Source organism: Odocoileus virginianus, chromosome 27 (assembly GCF_023699985.2).
Source record: "Odocoileus virginianus isolate 20LAN1187 ecotype Illinois chromosome 27, Ovbor_1.2, whole genome shotgun sequence".
In the NCBI taxonomy this organism is placed as follows: Eukaryota; Metazoa; Chordata; class Mammalia; order Artiodactyla; family Cervidae; genus Odocoileus; species Odocoileus virginianus.
Window position 1 is genome coordinate 36,177,825 of NC_069700.1, and position 10,558 is coordinate 36,188,382.

Genomic DNA, 10,558 nt, shown 5'->3' on the forward strand with positions numbered 1-10,558 from the left:
AACTATATTTCTGTATATTTAAAACACATACATAATGATGAATTAAAATTAATAAGCAAAAAAAGAGAGGATTTGTTCAGATTTGCTCTTGGAATATTCACTGCACTGTTAAAAAGAAATAAAAAAAGTTTTTTTCCCCTTGAGTGTAATCAGCCCAGCCAACGGCTCTTTCTTTTCAGAATACTCTCACTCACTCAGTATCCTGATAATTTGAATATTTTGCTGATATTTCCATGTTCTTAAATTGTTTTAAAAACAAATAACAAAAGCCCTTTGAATCATGAGAAACCTAAAGCTTCTTATAATTATTATGCTAACTTCTTTATTTTAAAATGTTTTATTTTCACTCTGGTTATTGGGATAGCAAAAGCTTTAAAAGTTGCTCACTCTTAGGTACCTGTCCATTTATATTAATTAAGTGACCAGTTTCCTCTGAAAATTCTTTTTTTGGTCCCCTTCCTGAAGCCTAAACTCTGAATTGAAAAATCTAAAATTGTCCAGCTATTTTTTACCCTTTTCCCCCCACTAGCTAGCCACTACTTGTTTGACCACTAGGTGGCGCCAAAGGCTTAATCTGTCTTAATACGTCTGCAGAAGGACGTATTCTGGTGCACTCGGCAAGCTTCATACACTTCCACTAAGGGTAGACTTAGCACACATTGTGACGGACAGCATAGCACATTCACTCTGAAGTCATTCTGTTCTCTCAAAAGAGCTCCCTTGTGTATCAACCCCACAATGTAGAAAAAGCTGACAAAACACGGGCTGCTCAATCTTTCCTTGATTTATCTTGTCCAGATAAAAATATTGCCGATTGTGTGTGTGTGTGTGCATTAGTCGCTCAGTCATGTCTAACTCTGTGATCCCGTGAACTGTAGCCCACCAGGCTCCTCTGTCCATGGGATTCTCCACGCAACAACACTGGAGTGGGTTACCATTTCCTACTCCAGAGGATCTTCCCCAGCCAGGGATTGAACCTGGGTCTTCTGCATCGCAGGCAGATTCTTTACCATCTGAGCCACCAGGGAAGCCCCACTGCAGACTGTAGGTATTTATTATGACTGCAGCCCTGGAGAAGGGCACGGCAACCCACTCCAGTGTTCTTGCCTGGAGAACCCCATGGACAGAGGAGCCTGGCGGGCTACAGGCCATAGGTTCGCAGAGTTGGACACGACAGGAGTGACTTAGTATGCATGCACGTAGATGTTTCAGGAAGGGTTAAGCACACTCTGGTTCGTATTGCAAGTCTGGCAGGCTTATTTTAATACATTCATTTTAAAGAAGGTTTGTTTCTGGGTTTAAAATATCTTTGTCAATCAGTAGAAACCCTAGGCTGCAATTTACAGGCTGGATGAGAAGACCGTGGAAAGTTGCCACTCACTGTCCAGAATGTGTACTTACCTTTGGAGTAATGACTGGTAAGTCTTTGTGAACCTGTGAGATTTCTAGATTCTATTCCTCTATTCTGATATTGTTGGTTACTGCGATTAATTAAACCCTGCCAACTGGACCAAAGAGATGTTTTCTGTTTCTCTCTCATAATTGCTGAAGCCCTTTGCTAGAAGCTGTCATCAAAAATTGGGTTTTCTGGGATTTCCATGGTGGTCCGATGGCTATGCTCCTGATGCAGGGGGCCCCAGTTCCATCCTGGTGGGAGAACCAGGTCCCTGAATGCCTCCACTAAGACCGAGCACAGCCAAGTAAATAATAAAGAAAGAAAAAACAAATGTTAGAAAATTTGGTCTTCTGAGACAAACAACAGAAAAGGACAATCCCAGGGCTCATTGAAATGATGACCATGATTTCTTGATCCTTGCTCTTGCAGAGAACAGAATTATGAGAACAAACTTGCCAGTTTAAGCTGCCATTGCCACCTATTGATACTTGTCAAAACTGCACCAGGGACTTAAAATCGTAAGACTTGTAAGACTGCTTTAGTACAGAAGTAGAGGCAGTCATTAACACAGTCTTTTAGCTCTTGTTCTTGTTATTCAGTCGCTCAGTCGTGTCCGACTCTTTGCGACCCCCTGGACTGCAGCACGCCAGGCTTCCCTGTCCATCACCAACTCCTGGAGCTTACTCAAACTCATGTACATTGAGTCAGAGATGCCATCCAACCATCTCATCCTCTGTCATCCCCTTCTCCTCTTGCCTTCATTCTTTCTCAGCATCAGGGTCTTTTCCAATGAGTTGGCTCTTCACATCAGGTGGCCAAAGTATTGGAGCTTCAGCTTCAGCATTAGTCCTTCCAATGAACACCCAGGACTGATCTCCTTTAGGATCAACTGATTGGATCTCCTTGCAGTCCAAGGGACTCTCAAGAGTCTTCTCCAACACCACAGTTCAAAAGCATCAATTCTTCAGTGCTCAGCCTTCTTTATAGTCCAACTCTCACATCCATACATGACAACTGGAAAAACCATAGCTTTGACTAGATGGTCCTTCGTTAGCAAAGTAATGTCTCTGCTTTTTAATATGTTGTCTAGGTTTGTCAGCCATGAAATTAAAAACTGCTTTGCTCCTTGGAAGAAAGCTATGACAAACCTAGACAGCATATTAAAAAGTGGAGACACTACTTTACCAACAAAGGTCTGTCTAGTCAAAGCTATGGTTTTTCCAGTAGTCATGTATGGATGTGAGAGTTGGACTATAAAGAAAGCTGAGCGCTGAAGAATTGATACTTTTGAACTGTGGTGTTGGAGAAGACTCTTGAGAGTCCCTTGGACTGCAAGGAGATCCAACCAGTCCATCTTAAAGGAGATCAGTTCTGAGTGTTCATTGGAAGGACTGATGCTGAAGCTGAAACTCCAATACTTTGGCCACCTGATGTGAAGAGTTGACTCATTGGAAAAGACCCTGATGCTGGGAAAGATTGAAGGCAGGAGAAGGGGATGTCAAAGGATGAGATGGTTGGATGGCATCACCGATGTGATGGACATGAGTTTGAGCAGGCTCCGGGAGCTGGTGATGGACAGGGAAGCCTGGCGTGCTGCAGTCCATGGGGTCGCAAAGAGTTGGACAAGACTGAGCGACTGAGCTGAACTGAACCCTACTTAGGTGATCCCTGGGGGCTACAATCACCGTCCCAAATTTCACCGGCAGTAAGCGTCTCCTGAGCGTTCTGTAGCTGTTTGCAAGCCACCGAACGGATGCCCTTTTCCTCCAGCCTGCTGCTGCAGGTTGTCATAGCTTTTCTTCCAAGGAGCAAAGCAGTTTTTAATTTCATGGCTGCAGTCACCATCTGCAGTGATTTTGGAACCCAAGAAAATAAAGTCTGTCACTGTTTCCACTGTTTCCCCATCTATTTGCTGTGAAGTGATTGGACCGGATGCCATGATCTTAGTTTTTTGAATGTTGAGTTTTAAGCCAACTTTTTCACTCTCCTCTTTCACTTTTATCAAGAGGCTCTTTAGTTTCTCTTTGCTGTCTGCCATAAGGGTGGTATCATCTGCATATCTGAGGTTATTGATATTTCTCTCAGCACTCTTGATTCCAGTCTGTGCTTCATCCAGCACGGCGTTTTGCATGATGTGTTCTGCATGTGAGTTAAATAAGCAGGGTGACAATATACAGCCTTGATGTACTCCTTTCCCAATTTGGAACCAGTCCCGTTCTGACTGTTGCTTTTTGACTTGCATACAGGTTTCTCAGGAGGCAGGTAAGGTGGTCTGGTATTCTCATCTCTTTAAGAATTTTCCACAGTTTGTTGTGATCCACGTGGTCAAAGGCTTTAGCATAGTCAATGAAGCAGAAGTAGATGTTTTCCTGGAACTCTCTTGCTTTTTCTATGATCTAATGGATGTTGGCAATTTGATCTCTGGTTCCTCTGCCTTTTCTAAATCCAGGTTGAACATCTGGAAGTTCTCCATTCACATTCTGTTGAAGCCTGGCTTGAAGAATTTTGAGCATTACTTTGTTAATGTGTGAAATGAATGTTACTGGTAGTTTGAACATTCTTTGGCATTGAGATAGTCTGGTAGCCCTAGATCAATGGAATAGGGAATAAGACTGAGTGAAACTGTTAACCAATATTTAATTACAGTGATTTGTTTTAGAATATGGTCTTAAATGTTCTGTTTTCTGATAAGCTTCCTTGGTGGCTCAGATGGTAAAGCATCTGCCTGCAATGTGGGTGACCTGGGTTCAATCTCTGGGTCGGGAAGATCCCCTGGAGAAGGAAATGGCAACCCACTCCAGTGTTCTTGCCTGGAGAATCCCATGGATGGAGGAGCCTGGTACCCTACAGTCCACGGGGTCGCAAAGAGTCGGACACGACTGAGAGACTTCACTTGACTTGACTTGACTTGACTCTGATAAGCATGTGAATAAGCCATTTCACTTTCTTCTTATCTATCTATAATCCTCAACTTTAGTCTATGCCTGTGGAAAAAGAAACTCAGTGTTCTTGGAACCATGTCTTTCTTGTTCCAATGAAACTTCAGAACTCAGGAAAAGTATTCTATCATAAATCTTAATATAGACTGAAAACTGTAACGACTCAGGAAAAATGAAAGATAATGATGACCCTAATGACTGGAATTCTGACAAATGCTTTTACAATTTTTAAGCTTAGAAAAATCCCAACTCTTCTTGGTTAAAGGATAGTGAGTCAAATTTTGCTTTTTAGAGCTAACCTACCTTTAGAGACAATAAAATATTTTTGTAGCTAGCCTCACCGGTGGAATATGTGATGATTCTATAGAAAATCTGGTATATGGTTCTTCTCTGCAAATACTATGCAAAGTGCTTTTATGGGTATGGCAATGTAGTGATATGCAGTGGTTCACATCCCCTAATTCGGAATCCTGAGCAGGCCAGAAATGTCACATATTAAGGAAAATCTCATTTAATTGGGTATGACCGGTCATTAATAAGAGAAAGGACTGAAGTTGATATGTGGAAACAAGGCCTACGAAATCCTCTGAGCATCAGTTCCTAGTTTATTAAGTCCCTGCGTGACAGGTGGAAAGGATGTTTTTTACTTTATTTTATTTTTTAAAAATATTTATTTACTTATTTGACTGCACCAGGTTTTAGTTGTGGCATAAGGCATCTAGTTCCCTGAACAGGCATGGAACCCAGGACCCCTGCATTGTGAGCATGGAGTCTCAGCCACTGGACCACCCGGGAAGTCCCAGAAAGGATGTTAATTTCTTGTGAGCCAGGATCACTGATGAACTTCGGGTGTCTCAGAGAAAATGAGATTTCATCCACACTGAAAGGCAAAGCTCTGAGAAGGTGAGTTGGGGGAGGGTTCTTGGAATCAGTAAGTTGATACATGGCAATAAAATTATTTCTGGTTATCAAAGGGGTAAATAAAACTATGACCTTATGGGCAAAAGTCTTCTAGACAGACAACAACTCTCTGGCCTTAATAGCACCAAGACCTCCATTTGTTAGCCACACAGCAAGGTGATCGTCACATCTTATTCTAAAACAGACCTTTTATTGTATAAAAGAGTCTGTCAGATTAAGGACATGGAGTTAGAACATTTCTGGAAGATCTTATTTGGTCAACTCATTACCTTAAGGGTAGGAATCATCGAGGAAAAATATTCCAAAAATTGGAAATAAGGCAAAAATCAGCTTTCTTAATTAATATTGTATGTGAACATTTTCTCATAATCCTGCGTGACCAAAATCTGAGTGTTTTCAAGGATTGTAACTTGACTGAAAAACCCAGCTGGCCCTGTACCATGAGAGGTTGATCTGTAGAAAGCTGATAAGGTCTGATGACTTGCCTTTTCTCCGGCGAGGAAGATAAGTCCATGGTTATGATTTTATTGCTTGTAGTACATTAACCATTTTGAATCTCTTAACAGCCATTTCCCCAGATTATGTACATCTTTGGTTTGCAAATACTCTTTGAATGTAGCCTCTTGTATCCTTCCTGATTCTGATTAATGTTTGGTAACAGTTTAAAAAGTCTAACAAATACCTTTCTGCAACATATGGGAGGCTCATTATAAGCAGATAAAGCACCCCCTGCAACCGCCAGCCAGAGCAGGTCTGATAAACCACTTTACTTCTGCTTCTAGGTGCTGCTGTTTGCTATGTCGTCAGGCATGAGACTTTACGGCAACCACCACTGAAACCACTTCGAAGCCACTTCTGTGTCAGGAACTTCACCTTTTTTTACGCTGCTTCTCCAAAGCCAGTTGCTTTTCTTGTCACCTTTGCCAGTGAAATGAATAGAGGGGAGATTCCCATTTCTTCCTGTTGCTTAACTGTGGACTGAAGTCTCAGGTGCATGAATTTGATTTATTAAAAAAGTTTTTATTTATTTATTTTTGGCAGTGCTGGGTCTTTGTTATGGCGAGTGGGGGCTACTCCTCATTGCGGTGTGGGGGCTTTTCACGTGGGGGCTTCTCTTGTTGCGGAGCCCGGGCTCTAGGGCACGCAGGCTTCAGCAGCTGCAGCATGTGGCCTCAGTAGCTGGGGCTCCCGTGTTCTAAAGCACAGACTCAGTAGCTGGGGCTCATGGACTTAGTTGCTCCGAGACATGTGGGATCTTCCCGGACCAGGGATTGAACTGTGTCTCCTGCATTGGCAGGTGGATTCGTCACCACTGAGTGACCAGGGAAACCCAAATTTGATTTTTTTTTTAAAGTAGGACTTAGATCCTCTGTTGGTGCCCTGACTTCCAAGAGGGCCAGCAGGAGTGGGCTTTACGAACTGTCCTGTGGAAAGGCAGGAACCAGAAAGTCGGGGAAAATTTTACGGTATTTTTAAGGTGTTCAAGTCTGATGGGACATATAACCAGCATCCTTACATGAATTGTGAGGGGCTATGTGGAGGGGCCGCTGTGATAAATGCTTTGGTTCATGAGCTACATCACTAGTTCTTCAAGTTCAGTTAACCCCCAGACTCACAAGAAATCATAAAATGATTATCTTTGTTTTAAGCCTCAGAGTTTAGGGGTGGGTTGTTCCACAGCAATAGATATACTGTTTTTCTTTTTTTTTCTCTAGTTTTATTGAAGTATACTTGATTTGCAATGTTGTGTTAATTTCTGCTGCACAGTAAAATGACTCAGCTCTACACATTTTTTTTTCATATTCTTTTCCATTATGGCTTATTTCAAGATATTGAATATAGTTTCCTGTGCTATACAGTAGGACCTTGTTGTTTCAAAACATACTGTATTGTGTAGCTTTGTGTATGTGTGGCTTTTTTACTCAATATTATTTCTATGAAATTTATTTATCTTGTTGCATTATCAGTAGTTCACTAATATGCATTGCTTATGTAGCATTCTGTTGTATTAATAAGCTACATTTTCTTTATCTGTTTACTGTTGAGGAACTATTTTTTTTAGGCCATTTGAGAAAATCTGTGGACATCATGACATTTTACCCTGAAATAGTTTGGCATGTGTATTTTAAGAATAAGGACATTTCTCCTACAAAAACAGAATAACATCATCACCTCCAAGATACTTACTTTGGATATAACATTATCTAATACTCAGTCCATATTTAAATTTCCCCTGTGATCCTAGTAATGCCCACTTGTAAATGATTGTTACCTTAAGCTGCTCAATTTCAGTCTCATTTGTTACACAGCAACAGGTAACTAATGCCTGCAATTCAGGAGATGCAGGTTCGATCCCTGGGTCTGGAAAATCCCTGGAGAAGGAACTGGAAACCCACTCCAGTATTCTTGCCTGGGGTGGGCTACAGTCCATGGGGTTGCAAAGAGTCAGACACGACTGAGTGACTAACACACAACACACGCAGTGGGTATGATACCACTAGAGAAAATTAATTTCCTTCCTTCTTATTTCTTTAGGTTTGCTTAATTGTTATTTTTTCAAAGTTTTAGGAGAATTTTTATGTCACTTATTTTAAACATTTTTTGTTCTAATAAATGTATTTGAAGTTATAAAATTCCAAGTACTCCTTTAATTGTATCTCACAGAATTCGATAGCTAACAGTTTTACCATATGCTTCTGAATGAGTTTCTTTTATGACTATCTTTTAAATCTGCTGTTTATCAAAATTTTCTTAGTTTGCAAACCATGAGAATTTTAGGTGTCCTTTTATTATCAAGTTCTAATTTAACAGAGTATGGCTGCTGAGTGTGGTTTCAAAGATATTAATACTTTGGAGTTTATTGGAGTTTATGGCATCATGCATATTCTAATTCAGTAAATGTTCTATGTGACTTGAAAAATTATATATATAGTTGCTTTTGGATGATTTTCTTTCTTCCTTTATTATTACTTTTAAAATACTCTTAGAAATTTTATTAATTTTTTTAGTTAAAAAAATTAAGAAAATTTTTTTTGCCTGCACTGGGTCTTCAATGTGGCATGTGGGCTTAGTTCCCCGACCAGGAATTGAACCTGCATCCCCTGCATTGGAAGATAGATTCTTAGACCATCTTCCACCACTGGACCACCAAGAAAGTCCCTATAGTTTTTTTTAAAAAAGCTGTCCTCCTTATATTCATTTTATTTATTTAATCTTTTGGCCACACCAGGCGGCACGTGGGCCCTTGACAGTGCAGAGTGTTAACCCCTGAACTGCCAGGGAGGTCCCTGCTTTTTAAATGAATCTTTTGAATCCTGCACCTGATTTCATTTCCTTCTTTGCTTTCACTACCCTGTAGCTTAGAACCAACTAAGCTCATGGATAGCTGGCTGGTCAATACATGGCCTGGTAAACTGGCTTTCTGGGGAAAAAAAACAAAACCCAAAGTTCTGATATGTAGCATTTCTGGTTTCAGTAGTATAAATATTTCTGCCATGGTCAATGTCAAACTACCAGTGGTTAACAACTGCCTTTCAAAACTCCTGAGTGTTTTACAATCTGCTCTTGATAAACTGTTCAAGACAGCTCCAGTGCACTGCTTCTCTTTTTTAAAGAGAGAGATTCATGTTGTATTTTAGTTTTACCTCTTGGCTTCATTTATTTCTTAACTTTGTCTTTTCTCTAATTATTTTCTTCTTTACCTCCTCCTCCTTTTTACATTGGAAGTGCTACAAGCCCTTTGTGGAATGAGGGGCACAGCAATGCAGTTTTTTTTGCCAATAAAGAAGCAGCCGGCCTTCCAGTTTTTAAAGGTTTGTATCCCCATTACGTTCTCAAGGCTTCTGTTGTGTGGTCTGGTTGTGTGGCATGCATGTGCAGTTCAGGTCGTCACAAGGATTCATCCCTAGAGGCAGGGCATCCCCGTCTCCAGCTCTCTCGTCTGGGAGATTCCCCTGCGCCCTCTGGCCCACAGGGGCCCGCTCTCTCACTTCCTCTGGCCAGAACCATAGTGTTTTTCTCGGAGATGACGCTCAGCGGTGCAGCCTGCAGTTGATGCCAGACTTCAGGGCAGAGCCATGAGAGGAAACAGGCAAGACTCTGAGCCCTCCTCCCCCCAGAACACTGCCTCCCCCAGTTTTGAGTCTCTCCACAATCCACCTGTTGTTTGTTTATTTTTCAGAGTGATTCAGTGCTTGCTTTTGTCTACGCTCCAGTGTTCTGAGTTGTGATCAGCAGAAAAAATATGCTCCAACTATTACACTGAATTTCAAAATAAGTTAAATCTCGTGGCTAGAAAGAACTCAAGGCGACAGTAATTTTAGATTCGTTTTCTCAAAACCAAATACACACTACCAAGAACATAGGGATGTCTTAGGGTGCTTTGTATGTTTCGCCTGAGATCTGGAAAGAAAAGCAGACAGAAGTTTCCTAGGTGGCTCACTAGGATTCTGTTAAATATACCTCTTAACTGCTTACTTGTGTGTGAAATGGCATTGACCGTAAAGCTATAAAGCATCTCAGAAGTCACTCAACACCCCATCTGACAGAAGAGAAAACAAGGGCTCAGAGTAGGGGAGTAGTTTGTCCTATCACTCAGGAAATGCCTGGCAAAGATAGGTCCAGAGCTCAGCCTGTTGAATACAGTTATTCAAACATCAAACAAAGTCCTAAGTGTTAAATGTTGGGTTGGGCTAATTATTACAGATTTCAGGGAGGAGATGGTATATGAGTCTTGAGGGAACAGGTTTCATGTCAGTAGTAGAGGAAGGGCATTTGGTAAACAAAATCCCACATCTCCACTTTTGAATTGGCATGACTTACTCTTACTAACCTTCCATCTATTCTTACATAGAATTGTCAATAGTTGTAGTTCATACCCAAGGATTTTTGGTTTGGGTTCTAAGAGATAAAACATTTACAGGCATGTAGCCAATGCTCAGTTCAATACATTTCGCTTTTTGGGTTATTGTTACTATTCTTTGAAATTCACAAGTCCCCCCTCCCCAAATATTTAAGGATTTATCATGTTTTGGCCTCTAATATGAATGAACACGTTATGAGAGGAATCCTTTTCCATGTGAGCTGGCTCCTAGCTAATTCTCAGGCATGTAGCTGTCTTGGCTACCTGAGATCTGTCACATGCACCTGACTCTCATCTGCTCCTCCACCCCTCCTCTGGGAAAGATGTTTTAGAGGAGGTGTTTTGTATTCTTTTAGAATACAAAAGATACACTAGCATTTGGGTGGGCAGCAGCCCCCTTCCCAAGCTTCACTTCTCTGAGTACACACGGTTCATACCAGC

The 10,558-nt window shown here is 41.2% G+C and overlaps 1 non-coding gene across 1 annotated transcript; it reads right to left on the minus strand.

Moving 5' to 3' along the window:
• Nucleotides 1-956: 956 nt before the first annotated feature.
• On the minus strand, nucleotides 957-1,028 carry TRNAR-GCG (transfer RNA arginine (anticodon GCG)). The gene has a single exon. It is a non-coding gene; the product is annotated as a tRNA-Arg (tRNA).
• Between the last annotated feature and the right edge of the window lie 9,530 nt (nucleotides 1,029-10,558).